This window comes from Pseudorca crassidens, chromosome 7, assembly GCF_039906515.1.
Source record: "Pseudorca crassidens isolate mPseCra1 chromosome 7, mPseCra1.hap1, whole genome shotgun sequence".
Taxonomy (NCBI): Eukaryota; Metazoa; Chordata; class Mammalia; order Artiodactyla; family Delphinidae; genus Pseudorca; species Pseudorca crassidens.
This window is the reverse complement of record NC_090302.1, coordinates 66,208,259-66,220,538: the sequence shown is the minus strand read 5'-3', so window position 1 is coordinate 66,220,538 and position 12,280 is coordinate 66,208,259.

Here is a 12,280-nt window from a genome sequence, read left to right as displayed (position 1 = left end):
AACTGTTATCAGCTTACTTAGCTAGGTGAAGTTTGGAATACAATCCCAAATTCCCTGAGGAGTTCCACTGATTCAATACACAAGGTTTCACAGTTTAGGCTCTTTGTTTTAACACATGGCTAGAATGAGACAACACTATTTTTTTCAGCTTTCTCATCTGTATTTCAGTTTCCTCTTCCCTAAGAGAGGCAATGATAGAACCATGGTCCTTGGTATTTTATGTGGATTTTCTTTACCCTCAAGGCAATATTGAAAAAGTACTCCAACTCTTCCACCTATTTTTCTTCTCTGCCTTCACCCCAAACATGAAGGCCTTCTTCTTCCATTGCCAGTGATCTGGTTTAACATCTCTGTCTTGATGATACTTATCTATTCCCTATAACAGTGTTCATACACTATCATAGCATATAGGCATACGTGCATACACTCACACACACACAGTGGCATTTTGCCTTTTGTGATACTGTGATTTATAATAAGAAATACATATTTGGTTTTTGTCCCCATCCCCGTTTCTGGCACAGAGCACGTAAAACCCTTGTAATTTCCTAAATGTGTCTTTTTACGTTAATGAGTTGACTTTTGGAAAGAACCTAAGGATGGAGGCTGGCTGCCATGGGGAGCCAACCAATCATGTGAATAGAGGGTTGGAATTTCCAGGCTCTGATTCTCTTCCTGCTTAGCAAGCTGATCAGAGTCCCAGTAGGAAGTTGATGGCAACTCACATAGAGTAATTTGAGGACCAGTTAAAATACAGACTAATTACAAAGGTAAGGGTAGGATCTAGAGATAGCACAAAGGGTAGTGTAGTACCTCAATGCTAATCAAAGGGTGGGAGATTTTATCACCCTAAACTTGAAAGGGTGAGGGGAATGAGCAGCTATTGGAACGAGGAGACAGAAAGGGCTGTGTACAGAGAGCTGCGTGGTGAAAGACACAGACTCAAGAGACAGGAAGCCAGGGGAACAAATACTCAAACTTCACTCTCTTCCCTCAGGCCCATCTCCTCCCATGCTCCCTACTGGCTGAACTCAACCAGTTTTTACATGGCAGCCCAGCAGGACACAGAGCAGGGCAAAAAAAACATCAAGAGACAAGGTGGAGAGGCAAACAGAAGGTGTCCAGCCCAAGAGGCCAATGTAGTCTAATAAGCAACACCTGGAACAGAGTGTAAATAGCATCTTGTTATACCCAATAAATGAGTTAAAGTAACAACCCTTATGTTGTTCACATGGCAGCTGGTTGGATGTTACTCTAACTTACAAGTCCATAAAGGAGGAAAAGGGAAATCACATAAAGAAGAGGGAACAGAATCTAGGCAAGAGTTAGATAAAGAGTACAGGGCTGGGACATCCCTGGTGGAGCAGTGGTTAAGAATCTGCCTACCAATGCAGGGGACCCGGGTTCGGTCCCTGGTCTGGGAAGATCCCACATGCCATGGAACAACTAAGCCTGGGCACCACAGCTACTGAGCCTGCACTCTAGAGCCCATGAGCCACAACTACTGAGCCCGCGTGCTGCAACTACTGAAGCCTGTGCGCCTAGAGCCCATGCTCTGCAACAAGAGAAGCCATCACAGTAAGCCCACGCATCGCAAGGAAGACCCAACGCAGCCAAAAACTAAATAAATCTTAAGGAAAAAAAAAGAAAAAGTACAGAGCTTGTGAACAGACAAGCATCAATGCATGTGCTTTCTTTTACTGACTTCACATTCTGCATTAAAACTTGGTTTCCAGAAGTTTTAGGCCACTTCATCTAATGGGGGGGGGGAATCCCCCAAGATATTATTTTTCAGTTTTCATTTTGCATCTATTTTACATTTTGCATCCATAATTGTATTATTCTCACATTTAGAACATTTAGAAGGCAGAAGATAACTCTCTTTTTTCTGTACCTCTCATGATACCTATCACAACGCCCTTACAAAGGAAGCACTTGAGAAATGTCTCTCAACTAGCTCCCTATAAGCCAAAGAAAGTCGTCTTCAGCAATTACCAGACGTTCCTTATGGTTGTTAATTATATCTCACATTAGTGGGGCATTGCTTTGCTATGAACAGGAAATATTTTTATGGGTAACTTATCAAGATTAAAATAAGATATAAATAGATCACATGCATGCTAACTACTACTGGGGAAAAATGAGACTGTTAAATTAATAAAATGGTTCCTGTGCTGCCAACATTTTTTCCCCCAAATCATGCTTCCTGATATAGCAAAATTCCGTGGGATAATAAAGGGAAGAAAGAGAGAAAATGAAATTAAATTTGGGGGACCCTTGCCAGACACTGTTCATTCATTCCTTCATTTTTTCAACAAATACTTACTGAAACTGCTAGGGATACAGCAGTGAATAGTCACGATCCTGGCTTTTATGGACTTTATATTCTAGTAGGAGAAAATACATCATAAACAAGTAACTATACTTGTTAATTAGTGAAAAGTTATGTAAACAGAAATAAAGCAAGGAAAGGGAAGAGTGAGTGAAGGCAGTGGTTGAGCCCCATTTTAGGCAGAGTGGTCAGGGAAAGCATTTCCAATAAGGAACGTTTAAGCAAATGATAGTTCCTTCGATTGAGTAGGAAGCACACCAAGCACATATCTGGGAGGTTATCGGACAACAGAGAAAGTGAAAGTAGGAATAAAAAGCAAAAGCTTATGAGTAAAATCCAAATACTGCTGTGCTTCATAGGTTGACACATCCATATAAACTATTTCCCAGGAAATGTCTGTTATCCCAAAGAAGCCCATTCCCAAGTAGATTAAAGTATCTACATGGCTAGGGAACAAGTTTTGTGATCCATAAGTAAACTCCAAGTTTGAAGTGGTTTTTATAAGGCATTTGATAAGAGCCACAAAGGGACCCTGATCTCACCAGAAACATTTCTTAACGAAATCATTTGAAAAGGAATCATACTAAAAGATATTAATGGAGTAACAAATGAGCTGATTTGGAGTTTAAAGAAAAGGGAACAATAGTTAATAATAGCTTTTCCCATGCTGGCTTTAGGTTAGAATCAACTAAAGGATCTTTTCAAATAATAATACCTGTGTCCCATCCCCAGAGATTCTGATTTAATGGCTGTGGTGTGGGGCCCAGGTGTTGTTATTTTTTTTAAAGCTCCCCAAGTGAGTCTAATATGCAGCTGATTGAGAATCAATCTGGTTTGAAAAAAAGAACATAAGTTAAGCTGTTAAAATTTTTTTTTTTAAATCATGCCACGCATTGCTTCTGGAATGCAAAATATATCTCACAGTGATCTAATTAGTGAGTCAAATTATGTATGGAGTACTACCTATTATGCACTACAGGCTTAGCATGGGAGATACAGAAGGGAAAAGGTAAACCAATCCCTACATTTGTGGAACTCAAAATGGGGAAAGGCAATGACAAAAACGTAAACAACTTTAAAAGCAACAACAACAAGATAGAGAGTGCAATAAGTGTTAGAAAGGAAAGAAAGTGTGATGAGACAGAGGGTATCTGGGTAGGGACTACTTTTTTAGGTTGACTACGAAAGCCCTCTCTGAGAGGTATAATTTAAGCAGAAACCTGAAAGATGAGAAGAAAACAACGATTTAGAAAGTTTGGAGTGTGAATGGCAAATGCAAAGCCCTGAGGACCAAAGTTGCTTGGTGTGTTCTAAAACCAGAGACGACACAACTATGACAGGAGTTAGAGTGAAAAGATATGTGGTGTAAGATGAAGAAAGGAATTTGAATTTTGTTCTAAGACCTCAAGGATTTTAAAGCAGAGGACAGATGTGAATTCACTATATTAATAAAAGACCACTCTGGGGACTTCCCTGGCCATCCAGTGGTTAAAATTTTGCCTTCCAGTGCAGGGGGGTTGGTTTGGTCACTGGTCAGGGAGCTAAGATCTCACATCCTCGGGGTCAAGAAACCAAAACATAAAGCAGAAGCAATATTGTAACAAATTCAATAAAGACTATAAAAATGGTCCACATCAAAAAAACTTTTTTTTTGAGCCCTCCACTGAGAACTGCTGGTTAGACTTGATGGCTTAGAAATGACTTTTCTCCAGATTAAATCCACATGGCTGACAGGGTCTTGGTGCTCCGGCCGGATGTCAGGCCTGAGCCTCTGAGGTGGGAGAGCTGAGTTCAGGACACTGGTCCACCAGAGACCTCCTGGTCCCACGTAATATCAATGGGCGAGAGCTCTCCCAGAGATCTCCATCTCAACGCTAAGACCCAGCTCCACTCACCGACCAGCAAGCTCCAGTGCTGGACACCCCATGCCAAACAACTAGCAAGACAGGAACACAACCCCACCCATTAGCAGAGAGGCTGCCTAAAATCATACTAAGTTCACAGACACCCCAAAACACACCACCAGATGTCATCCTGCCCACTAGAAAGACAAGATCCAGCCTCAGCCACCAGAACATAGGCACCATTCCCCTCCACCAGGAAGCCTACACAACCCACTGAACCAACCTTATCCACTGGGAGCAGAGACCAAAAACAACGGGAACTACGAACATGCAGCCTGCAAAAAGGAGACCCCAAACACAGTAAGTTAAGCAAAAGAAAAGACAGAGAAATACTCCACAGATAAAGAAGCAAAGTAAAAACCCATCAGATGAAACAAATGAAGAGGAAATAGGCAGTGTACCTAAAAAAGAATTCAGAAAAATGATAGTAAAGATGATCCAAAATCTTGGAAATAGAATGGAGAAAATGCAAGAAACATTTAACAAGGACCTAGAAGAACTAAAGAGCAAACAAACAATGATGAACAACAGAATAAATGAAATTAAAAATTCTGTAGAAGGAATCAATAGCAGAATAACTGAGGCAGAAGGACGGATAAGTGATCTGGAAAATAAAATAGTAGAAATAACTACCGCAAAGAGGAATAAAGAAAAAAGAATGAAAAGAATTGAAGACAGTCTCAGAGACCTCTGGGACAAAATTAAACGCACCAACATTCGAATTATAGGGATCCCAGAAGAAGAAGAGAAAAACAAAGGGACTGAGAAAATATTTGAAGAGATTATAGTTGAAAACTTCCCGAATATGGGAAAGGAAATAGTTAGTCAAATACAGGAGGTGCAGAGAGTCCCATACAGGATAAATCCAAGGAGAAACACACCAAGACACATATTGATCAAACTATGAAAAATTAAATACAAAGAAAAAATATTAAAAGCAGCAAGGGAAAAGCAACAAATAACATACAAGGGAATCCCCATAAGGTTAACAGCTGATCTTTCAGCAGAAACTCTGCAAGCCAGAAGGGAGTGGCAGGACATATTTAAAGTGAGGAAAGGAAAAACCTACAACCAAGATTACTCTACCCAGCAAGGATCTCATTCAGATTTGACAGAGAAATTAAAACCTTTACAGACAAGCAAAAGCTGAGAGAGTTCAGCACCACCAAACCAGCTTTACAACAAATGCTAAAGGAACTTCTATAGGCAGGAAACACAAGAGAAGAAAAAGACCTACAATAACAAACCCAGTACAATTAAGAAAATGGTAATAGGAACATACATTTTGATAATTACCTTAATTATAAATGGATTAAATGCTCCAAACAAAAGACATACACTGGCTGAACAGATACAAAAACAAGACGTGTATATATGCTCTCTACAAGAGACCCACTTCAGACCTAGGGATACAAACAGACTGAAAGTGAGGGAATGGAAAAAGATATTCCATGCAAATGGAAATCAAAAGAAAGCTGGAGTAACAATTCTCATATCAGACCAAGACAGTATGGTACTGGCACAAATACAGATCAATGGAGCAGGGTAGAAAAACCAGAGATAAACCTACACATATATGGTCATCTTATCTTTGATAAAAGAGGCAAGAATATACAATGGAGAAAAGACAGCTTCTTCAATAAGTGGTGCTGGGAAAACTGGACAGCTACATGTGAAAGAACGAAATTAGAACACTCCCTAACACCATACACAAAAAGAAACTCAAAATGGATTAAAGACCTAAATGTAAGGCCAGACACTGTAAAACTCTTAGAGGAAAACATAAGCAGAACACTCTATGACATAAATCACAGCAAGATCCTTTTTGACCCACCCACCTCCTAGAGTAACGGAAATAAAAACAAAATTAAACAAATGGGACCTAATGAAACTTAAAAGCTTTTGCACAGCAAAGGAAACCATTAACAAGATGAAAAGACAGCCCTCAGAATGGGAGAAAATATTTGCAAACAAAGCAACTGACAAAGGATTAATCTCCCAAATACACAAGCAGCTCATGCAGCTCAATGTCAGAAAAACAAACAACCCAATCCAAAAATGGGCAGAAGACCTAAGTAGACTTTTCTCCAAAGAAGATATACAGATTGCCAACAAACACATGAAAGGTTGCTCAACATCACTAATTATTAGAGAAATGCAAATCAAAACTATAATGAGGTATCACTTCACACTGCTCAGAATGGCCATGATCAAAAAATCTACAAACAATAAATGCTGGAGAGGGTGTGGATGAAAGGGAACCCTCTTGCACTGTTGGTGCGAATGTAAATTGATACAGTCACTATGGAGAACAGTATGGAGGTTCCTTAAAAAACTAAAAATAGAACTACCATATAACCCCGCAATCCCACTACTGGGCATATATCCAGAGAAAAGCATATTTCAAAAAGAATCATGTACCACAATGTTCATTGCAGCACTATTTACAAGAGCCAGGACATGGAAGCAACCTAAGTATCCATCGACAGATGAATGGATAAAGAAGATGTGGCACATATATACAATGGAATATTGCTCAGCCATAAAAAGAAATGAAATTGAGTTATTTGTTGTGAGGTGAATGGACCTAGAGTCTGTAATACAGAGTGAAGTAAATCAGAAAGAGAAAAACAAGTACCGTATGCTAACACATGTATATGGAATCTAAAAAAAAAATAATGGTTCTGAAGAACCTAGGAGCAGGACAGGAATAAAGACGCAGACGTGGACAATGGACTTAAGGACATGGAGAGGGGGAAGGGTAAGCTGCGACGAAATGAGAGTGTGCCACTGACATATATACACTACCAAACGTAAAATTGATAGCTAGTGGGAAGCAGCTGCATTGCACAGGGGGATCAGCTCTGTGCTTTGTGACCTCCTAGAAGGGTGGGATAAGGAGGGTGGTAGGGAGACACAAGACGGAGGGGATATTGGGATATATGTATATATATAGCTGATTCACTTGCAGAAACTAACACAACATTTTAGTATTGTATACTACAATAAAGATGTTTAAAAAAATTTTTTTAATTAAAAAAAAAAAGACCACTCTGTTGCGGGGAGAATGGAATGTGGGGTTAGGAAAAGGGGAATAGAAGCAGGACAACCAGTTCAAGCAAGACATGATGGTGGCTTGCACCGGGGTATTTGCGGGGGGGAAAGAGGGATATGGCAGTCTGCCGGAAAGCAAAGCCCATACATCTATCGCATTTAAATTTGTAAAACAAGTGACTGTTTTCTCTACATACTTCATACTTGGCTAAGAATAGCAATTATTCTATTAACTTTACCTAGAAAATGAAGAACACAAAACTGTATGACCATCTGTTCTCCCTCTCTGTGGTGAAACAACATATTTGAGTATGATTTCAGTTAACTTTCTCACTCTTTCACAACAGCTAATTGTTGGTCTTTCCACTTGTCTGTAAGTTTCCATCACCTTGTGGAGATCATTACGATCAGACAATGCTTCAACTGTATCATAAAAAGCTGCTAACATAGCCACAAGTTTTTTCACTTTTAGATTTCTGGGACGGTGCTTTGGGAGAAGATGTAGTTAGATGAGTGTAGCTATGTGAGAGCAAGAGGAAGTGGGAGAGAGGTTGATGGAGTGTTATTGGTCTTCTGAGGAAGCTGGTTTATGATGTTCAAAGATCACTCATTGTGTTGTTGATTTCTTAGGGAATAATCAATGTTAACTTTCTATTATTATGGCCCTTTAGCTATAAAGTTTAAGTAAATTTCATGCAAAGAATTTCCCTATTTAGATAGTAGGAAACTATTCACTGATGAAGATGAGAAAGACTTTCTAGTTTACTACTTCTGGTGAATCCCAGAATCACAGATAACTACTCCCATCAGGTCCAACTACTAAAATTATATTAGTGCCCTCTGCTGTACATGTGCAAAATTACAGAAAACTATATGATATTACAAGGGCTGTGTAGACATTCCTGGCTTTCGTACTTTCCAGAAGCAGGGCAGCTGGACAACTTTAACATGTTGGGTGAAATTTTGCCTCCTGTAATTATTGGCTAGTCTAAACAGAGTAACAAATAGTGTGTAAGAGGTAGTCATTATAGGCTTATTGTTATACTAGGGAAAATAGTAATTAAATGTTTGTAATATGATTGAAATTACTTCATGATGTGGCAGTTATATAAAACCTGGCCTTTCTTTTATGATCATGTGCACTGATCATTTTCTCTTTGACTTAGCTTTTGTATATCCTCCTGAGTTTACATTAAGTCAGAGTCAATTCTGAGACCCATAAACCTGTTTGCTTGCTTACAGCATTCAATAATTGTTTTACATGACATTTGTTTTGTGCCATTTGATTTGTTCCTATGCCCTAAATTAAAAATTTCTGCTTCTGTCTGAGTTTTACTAACTGAAAATAATATTAGTAGGCTGAGGCCAATATTAGGTGGTCCTCTGTCAACCACTTATCTTTTTGTTTATCTGTTGTTCCACATTATGAAACTGTAAGCGTCATACTCACCTATAAATAATCATTCCACACCTTTAGAGCAGCATACTCCATTCAGATTTAAATGCTATATCTTAATTTTGTAAATTTTCTCTCTATGAATGAAGAAATATTTAAAATAGCATAGTTCGAAATGGAAACAAGGATTTGTTTATACATGCTGATTTGGGTAATAATCTGTAAGTAAGGGAAATGAGTTTTGAATTTATTTCATGCCATCTTACAGTGAATTTTCCTCCCTCTAACTCCATGTGCTTAGTTCATATTTATAACTTTGTTTGGAGCAGGTTTAGATAATGTGTAAATATGTGTTATTAGCCAAATATTTTTCTTTACTTTTAATAACAATATTTATGTTTAAGATAATTGAATTTATCTTAGGAGGTAATTTTTTTTTTTTTTTGCGGTACGTGGGCCTCTCACTGTTGTGGCCTCTCCCGTTGCGGAGCACAGGCTCCAGACGCGCAGGCTCAGCAGTCATGGCTCACGGGCCCAGCCGCTCCGCGGCATGTGGGATCTTCCCAGACCGGGGCACGAACCTGTATCCCCTGCATCGGCAGGCAGACTCTCAACCACTGCGCTACCAGGGAAGCCCAGGAGGTAATTTTTAGATATGTGTTAATGTCCAAGAAAAAGTATAACATATATTTTTCAAAACTAGGAAATCACATTTAAATATCATGTTAAATTAAAATGTACAAACAGAACAATGAACAATAGATAAATAGTTTCAAACATTAATGGACTTTAAATTAGATTAACTGCCAAATTTGGGGGGGAATTAAATCCATTTTCCGGTATAGCTCAATGCAGGATGACAACAGAAATGGGGGCTAAGATGAAAATAAGGAGAATGGTGTTGGAAAAATTTTGTAATGCTATGTTCTATTATCCAGCTAAGTGCTTTTCCTCTGAATATAGTTTTCTGTTCTGGGTGCTCCAACCTACAGGGATATAACTAAATAAAAGGAATAAATATTATAAATGTTGATACATAATTTTTAGATCTATTGCTTTTTTTTAAATTAATAAATTTTATTTTTTGGCTGCGTAGGGCCTTCGTTACTGTGCACGGGCTTTCTCTAGTTGCAGCGAGTGGGGGCTACTCTTTGTTGCCATGAGCAGGCTTATTGCAGTGGCTTCTCTTGTTGCAGAGCACAGGCTCTAGGCACACAGGCTTCAGTGGTTGTGGTGTATGAGCTCAGTAGTCGTGGCTCGTGGGTTCTAGAGCGCAGGCTCAGTAGTTGTGGCACCCGGGCTTAGTTGCTCCATGGGCAGGAGCAACTGTGGGATCTTCCTGGACCAGGGATCGAACCTGGGTCCCCTGCATTGGCAGGTGGATTCCTAACAACTGCACCACCAGGGAAGCCCCGATTTAGTGCTTTTTATTTCACCACATTGAATTCCGTTTGACAATAATATACATTCTATATTCAAATGTAGTACACATGCATTTGGATAGCAGCATATTGCGTTAAAAGAGTATTTATATTCTTTGGGTTTTAAAAAATATATTAAAATAGTTTGTTTTCATCAGAGAAGGAGGAATTCCACTAATAAAATGCCACATGTGACCTGATTACTTCCCACAGTGGTGTCACATAACAGGCTGCTCTTCCAGGTTGTAGGTACTCACACCCTGTATTCTCCTGAGATGAGAGTTTGTCCCTAGAAGTTGAGAAACTGATTTAAACTTCAAGGGGAAGCACTTAAGATGGCTGATGCTGCAATTACTGACTTTTTTTTCTTTGAAGAAGAATGCATTCTTAAAAGAGAAATCATTGTTGTTGAAAATAAACGAATGCTAAGAAATTTGAAACCTTAAACCCCGATGACAAAATAAGTTTATTTTGTTAAACAAAGACAAAATTGTTCCTCTACACTTTCCTAGGCGTGATGTGTTTTTATATTCAAAGTATGTTGAATAACTTGAACAAGAAGAATAACATTAACAAGATACTTTAAATGTTACATAAAATGATCAAATAAATTATTTAATTTTTCCAAAAGAGAAAGAATGGTTACATATATCCTCATAGTATAGGTAAACACCAAAAGTACATTAAAGCAGAGATAGCTAGTTGCCTATTAGCCATTCTCACTTTTTATTTAGAAACAAATCCAGATGTATGTGAATGTGTGTGTAAATATGTATATTTATGTGTGCAGGCAATATAGCCAGCTAAAAGACTAAAATACACAGCCTTCCTTGAAAACAAGTACATACCATTTTGATTACTATAGCTTTGTAATATAGTTTGAGATCAGGAAATGTGACACCTCCAGCTCTGTTCTTCTTGCTTAAGATGGGTTTGGCTATTCAGGATATTTTGTAGTTCCATATACATTTTAGAATTGTTTTTCTACTTCTATTGAATTTTTATAGTGATTGCTTTGAATCTGTAGATTACTTTGGGTAATGCAGACATTTTAACAATATAATTCTTCCAATCCAAGAATATGCTATATCTTCCCTTTTATTTATGTCTTCTTCAATTTCTATCATTAATGTCTCAACTTTTCAATGTACAGGTCTTTCATCTCCTTGGTTAAATGTATTTCCAAGCATTTTATTGTTTTGGATACTATTATAAATGGGACTGTTTTCTTAATTCCTCTTTCAAATAGTTCATTGTTAGTGTATAGAAATGCAACTGATTTTTGTGTTGATTTTGTATTTTGCAATTTTACTGAACTAACTTACCAGTGTTAACAGGTTTTTTTAGTGGAGTATTTAGAATTTTCTATATATAAGATTATGTCATCTGCAGACAAACAATTTTACTTCTTCATTTCCTATTTAGATGCCTTTTATTTCTTTTTCTTGCCTAATTGCTCTGGCTAGGACTTCCAATATTGCATTGAGTAGAAGTGGCAATAGTGGTCATTCTTGTGTTGTTCCTAATCTTAGAAGAAATGTTTTCAACTTTTCACCATTATGCATGATGTTGGCTGTGGTCTTCTCATGTATGGTCTTTATTACGTTGACATACATTCATTCTATGCTTAGTTTGTTGAGAGTTTTTATCTTGAAAGCATGTTCAATGTTGTCCAGTGCTTTTTCTGAATCTGTTGAGATAATAATATGATTTTTATCTGTCATTCTGTTAATGTGGTATATCACATTTATTAATGTGTATGTTGACTTATCTTTACATCCTCAAGATAAATTCCACGTCATGGTGTATAATCCTTTTAATGTATTGTTGAAGCCAGTTTGCTAGTACTTTGTTAAGGATTGTTGCATCTATGTTCATCAGAGATGTTGGTCTATAGCTTTCTTTTCTTGTAGTGTCCTTGTCTGATTTGGGTATCAGGGTAATGCTGGCCCTGTAAAATGCATTTGGAAGTGTTCCCTCCTCTTCAGTTGTTTGGAAGAGTTTGAGAAAGATTAGCATTCATGCTTTTTTAAATGTTTGGTAGAATTCACCAGTGAAACCATGTGCATCTGTGCTTTTCTTTCTTGGGAGGTTTTTGATTACTGATTCAATCTCCTTACCAGTTATAGATCTAGTTCAGATTTTCTATTTCTTCATGATTCAGTCTTGGTAG